This window comes from Ceratosolen solmsi, unplaced genomic scaffold, assembly GCF_000503995.2.
Source record: "Ceratosolen solmsi marchali unplaced genomic scaffold, CerSol_1.0 scaffold41, whole genome shotgun sequence".
NCBI classification, from domain to species: Eukaryota; Metazoa; Arthropoda; class Insecta; order Hymenoptera; family Agaonidae; genus Ceratosolen; species Ceratosolen solmsi.
Genome location: NW_011948424.1, coordinates 3,046,918 through 3,053,412, shown reverse-complemented (window position 1 = coordinate 3,053,412; position 6,495 = coordinate 3,046,918).

The window sequence follows — 6,495 nt, the reverse complement described above, 5'->3', positions numbered from 1 at the left end:
ATAACATATACAATTTATTTATGTTTATATACATTCCACTTGAGTTAGTTTAGTCGTTCTCTTAAGAGTATAATAGCCTTCATTCAAGTTGATAAACTTTATCTTCTTTTTTAATTAAATAATCTATTTTCATGATATTCAGTATTTTTATTATATTATTAAAAACAAGAATTTTTAGTTAAATAGTATATATGAAACGAGACTGCCTGTGAAAGAAAGATTATGCAAATAACACTTTTTATATGGGGTCTTCATTGCAAATGGGAAATAATTTGCATAAACCAAGTTTATTGCAATTTATAATTTTAGCTTGACCATTTGCTTGAATTAAAAAAAAAAAGTAGTAAACGTCCCAAAAAAAAAAAAAAAAAAAAAAAAAAAAAAAAATTCCGAAAAAAATTCAATATCTAATTTTACTTTTGTTTTTAAATAATAAAACAGTTCCGTTTTTTTCGAATATATAGATTCGATATCGCCCGATTTTCATTCCTGTGGAAGATGCGTACGACAGCACCAACACAATTCAAGATTTTTAATCCAGCTGTATGAGCTTGCTATATACTGCAATTTTCCTTCTACAGACATTGTAGAGGATATTTATATTGAAATAGCCAGAACTGTTATTATCATTCGCTCATTAAACTCTCGTCAAAGTGTGCGAATTTTGAGAATCTCATCAAGCTTCTAGACAGAGATTGAATCATTGGAAAATCGACGCTTCATTTTTCCTTGTCGGAACGTTTGTAATCGTTTTACTCTAACATCGGCCATTAACCCTTTCAATTTGTTAGCTTCGTGAGCGGAGAGAAGAAGGATGTTAAGGATACGTCAGTCGATATACACTTTACATAAGCCACAGAGGGTGGCTTGATAGCCAATTACGGGGTTGGCCGCGATGCCATTTGTTTTGCGGTGCTGCGCCGCGTGTCAGGTAATTTTCTTACTCTTGTCGACCGATCGATCCCCTTCTGTCAATACCAACAACGACAATATCCTGTCGTTATAGTTCGTCATAGCTTTGCTTTAGGCTGAGTTTTCGATTGGCTTGTCAGGGTAATAAAATGTCAATTTCAAGTATATGATGCATACTCGTATAAATTGAGTATCAGGATTCCTATTTATTCATATCCCTCTTTTACAAAGCGTCTTTATCCTTTTTACTATCAATAGGAAATTCCTTAATCCTATCTATCAATAAATAGAATTGGCCAGTAACGTTATTATATTGTTGAATTAGAAACATTTCCCTATTAATAAGATTTCATTTTTAAATTAAGTAATTTAATACCAAGTATAGATGTAATTATTAATATACTGCGGTCTAATCGTTAAAATAATAAATTTTCTTAAATATTTATTTGACACCGCATTGAAATATCTGCGTAACAATCGATTCTCTATTTCAGTTATAATTTTATTTTTCACGAAATATTTTCATACGAAAAGCAAACTCAATGTAAGTTCTTCTAATTTATCAATATTATTGACGAATCAAATTTCTTCTCATTTTAATACATCAAGTATCTTCGACAAAATTCTTCAGAATTATTGACGAAACTATTCTATCTATAATTAACAATGAATTATTCCATGAATTATGCAATGGTTTAACAATTATTATGATAATTAATAATTATAATTTAATTATGGCAATAAAACAAACGATTATCAGAGTATGAAAGATAAATTTAATTTTAAGGAATTATTTTAAAAGATAGCTATATAATATTTAAAATTTTTGTTATTATTTTTTTTTTTTTTTTTTTATATTCATTCAATATTTATGAAGTAATTATTAATTAATATCATATTAGAAAAGTTTATTTCAGCCCAACTTCACATGACAGTTCAGTTCTGAGGATATTCCTTTATGATTACAGCGACTATAATTAAATATTAAAATTTCATAAGTGACATATTTAAAATAATATATATATATATATATACAACCATCGAAACAATGCTGTTGGGTGGCGATATGTTTATTCTTATTTTCATTGAATTTCAATAGATTTTATAGGTTTTCTTTTTTTTTTTTTGTTGCAAACGATCAACGTTTACGACATCAATATTCATAAATTGCAAGAATAGCTAAGAAAATACTCAAACAGTTCTATTCTCAGCCTTGCCGTTATTTTGGATAGATAAAGAAATTCTAACGGTATTTTTTCAAAAATGTATTAATGTAATGAATGATGATATTCAGAGTTATAGATGAAAAATTAAAAATCTACGTGCTTAATCTTAATACATTGAAACTTTAACGTAATTTAAATTCACTCAAACTAATTATTAAATTATTTTCACTTGATTTTCTTCAATACGAAAAGTAGCCATAAATTTAGATTATAAAAACATAGACAATGACTTGTGAATTAAAAATGTTTCTTAATTATTAATTATCTTTCATTTAAATACACGAATTTTAACATAAAAATCTATCTTTTATTTAAATACTTGTCATTAAAAAAAAAAAGAAAAAAGAAAAAAAAAGAAAAAAAAAACGGTATTGTACATTTCCTTATACTTATCCTTGAAAATTAACCCACACACCTGTAAATGTTTTATTTTACTTAAAATATTAATTGCAAAAAAGTGACTTGTTAAGAACTCTGCTAGCGATTTGAAAAAAATATTTATGAAATTTGACATACATGTTCAATGATATAGGCGTCGGTTTTTTTAAATAAAAACATTCTGCCATAAATTATATTATTTTATTTAGTTATTTTCTACTAACATGGTTTAATATAATATTTATGACATTGCCACCTAATATGATAACAAATCTTTTGAACATAAATAATGAGAAATATGCCAGCGAGAATTTTATTTTGATAACGATACATACGAGAATTAAAATATTAAAATATACTTGGATACGGAGCCGATTATTATAGATTATTATAGCGAAGAGATTATTATAGAAAACTTTTCGTAATTGCTGAGTAAAATTTTTGGTGGATATGTATTTTTTCAAATTATTATACAAATATTCAACTCAACATAAAAAACAAATCGAAAATGTTGCATAAAATAGATTTTTATCATTATGGAGCCGACGTAGCAATATATTATATAGTATATTAATTTATACTTTATTAATATAAAAGTACTTGTATTACTCTACGTTACCTACCTAAATAAAATAAAACCTATCACTTAAAATAATTATTAGCATAAATTTCCTTATGTTTCAATCATTGATATTATTAAATAATTTATATTATACCGATCAATCTGAAATTTCGGTTTACTCTGAACTGAATAAATAGTATTTATGTATAAATATAGTATGTATGACATTTTCTACAAATAGTTTTTAAAATATAAAAATATATCAAATTAGGATTTTTATTTATTAAATTACGCAGTAGAATATTTACAATAAGAATATTTGAGTAAGCAATTTAATAAATTGACTTAAATTACAATTTATTATTTTGTAACATTCTTAAAAGCTTAAACTTCATCGTACATTTCAGCAAATAAATTATTAGATAAAATATAAATAGGGAAACTGCATTGCGCTATTTAGAAAATAAAAATTTTTATAAAAAAAATTATATAATTTATTATTAACACTATCGTTAGTATTCTATTATTATTAATATTATTATTATTATTATTATACTGCTGTGATCGTAAAATTTATCTTTTATGAATTAATTTATATTTGATGGAGATACATTTATTTATTTACGTAGAAATTTGAATTGACCTTTTCCTTTTGCTTTTTACTATCACTATGACTATGTGATTTATGTTATATTAATATTTTCAAATCAACTTGTACCTTTCTGTAGAAAAATTTCTTTAAGATTATTAAGAGAGCTTTCAAAGAGAAAACTACCATTTCTAGTTACTTTGAGCCGGCTTTTTAATTATTGCGGACGTAACTGCTTCCTTCGTAATTTTCCATAACTAGACAATATTCAATTTGCGGCGAAACAATAGATTTCGATTGCTGAATAGACTATTACAATTTTTTATCAATTTTGTATTGTTGTCATTATGATTAGTGTGATAATTACCGCACAATAACTAACATTAACGTTTACATAATTTTTTTTATTCCGCTACGTATCTGGAAATTTAAAATTAATTTCTTTTTGAATTATTATTGTTATATATATATATATATATACATATAGATACGATCGAATCAAAATTTTAACAATAAATTCATGAATATGAATTGAAATTTTTTACTAAAAAGAATACATCATCAAATACACAATTTTTTCAATAAATTACAAAGCTCGTGAACATAATACGTACAATAAACTAAGAAGTAACGAGTGGAGCAACTAGATTTCTTTTAATATGAGCAAATAAGGTTTTTACCTATATCCTGACTAATCTTTTTTAGTTTACGCTCTGGGTATTTCCATTCTGATATTGCCGTACGTGATGCGGAGCTGACATTTTACTAGTAAGCTTCAAAAAAGTGAGACAGAGACAAAGAAAGAGAAAGAGAGAGAGCAAAAGTTCCTATAGTTTTTTACTTTGATAGCGACACAGTTGATATTACAAGTCCATATGCAATAGCATTTTATTAAAATTTATTGAGTTACGCTTTCTTAATAAATAATATTAGAATACTTTAAACTTTATACTGCAAATATCTAAATTATAGAAATTTTATGTTCCATATTGAGTAACTAAGTAATAAGAGCAAAAATTTTGAAGCATTTATTTGTATGCTTTAGAAGTTATATTAAAAATTTTTAAATAATTAAAAAACACATCATATTCTGTAACTAAATTAATTGGCTTCTAAAACCATTTTGAATTTATTTATAGTACTTTATAATACAAAAATTCAAAGGTTTCTGTTCGGATACTTTGAAATAAATCAATTACTATTCAGTCTATATAAATGTAATTTCATAATTTACTATCGAATTGAAATACATTTATTATTCAAAGCTTGTTTTCAAAAATTTATTTTGAAAAACATATTGTAATCTTAATCTTTTCGATCAATTTCACTTCGTTCTCTTACTCATTTTCTCTCTGCAAGCTCACGTTCCCTTTGTTCTCTCTCTCTCTCTCTCTCTCTCTCTCTCTCTCTCTCTCTTTCAATTTGTCTCTCAAAAACTTCAAATATTAATAGTTTCAAACTAAAATAAAGTTTTTATAATATTATTTCGTGTCGTAAATATATACTGTAAAAAATTGCTGCGATTCATTAAAATTTTAACGAAAAACAAATAGTTTTTGAAAATAATAACTTTCCAATGATTAATATACCTCGTCAAAATTCATTTAATAAAGGAGGAACGTTATTGAAATTTCTATGTAATTGTATTCTACTAAATTAATGTAACTTGTTAAAAGAATAAACATATATGTATTTTTGTTTGCTAGAAATGTATAAACTTTTTAATATTAATTTTTTTTACGCTATAGGTTATACTTTTACTATAACAGTATAATACATAATTTCTTTCTACTATAAATTCTACTATAAAAATCATATGAATACTTATTAAAAAAATTATTCTTTAATAATTTTTAAATTTCAAAACCATAATTTGATAAATGCGATATAATGTTTAAATTCTTATATTCGTATATTTATATTTTTATTAACAAATTACTTGTCTATACTTCTCATTATGAATTTACTAATTTATAATCTGAATATATTTCGTTAGAGAATAATTCGTAAGCCTACTACAGACATTCAGATTCAGTAGCAATAAACTAATATATTTTTCAAATAAATGAAAATATTTTTGGGAAAGAAATAACGGACAATTAGTTATTGATACAATAGGAAAGATTTAAATCAAGAAAATGAATATTATGAATTATATTTAATAATTAATGGGAAAAAACAATTTATTTATGTATATTAAATATAGATATACTTATAATAGTAATATTATTATATATTACAATTATGAAATAGTAAATAATAATTTTTTTTCTAACTCTAAAAGGATTTATTCCCTTGATTTTAAGTCCTTGTATTTATTATTCAACGAATGAAGTAATTTACATAAGAAATAAATTTGATTAAATATTTCATAAATATAAAAAAATATAATATAAACTATTCGTGCTATTTGATGAACTATTCATTCATCCAATTAATGAATTATTATCAATTGTAAGTTTAAAATTTTACAAATTATTATCAAATTATTAAAATTAAAAATATTTTTAAAATACGGATGCATATTTTACGAGAATTGATTATAAAATCTTTACTCTATATTGCATTAAATATTTTATTAAGTAAAATGACCCAGCAGAAACTGCTTCTATAAAATGAAATTATCCTTAATTAGTATCATCATTATCTCTTTCTCCCTCTCTCTTTCTCTACTATACCACCCTCTTTCGTGCTCGATCCGTTAAATTTTCATCGTATTGTTTCTGTCAATCGTAATCCCACAAAATCTTTCCCCCGAGCTTTTCCTTTCTTGTTCTTTCTACTTTCTACACTATCACTGTATTTATCTTTGAACTTTATCCTTTTAA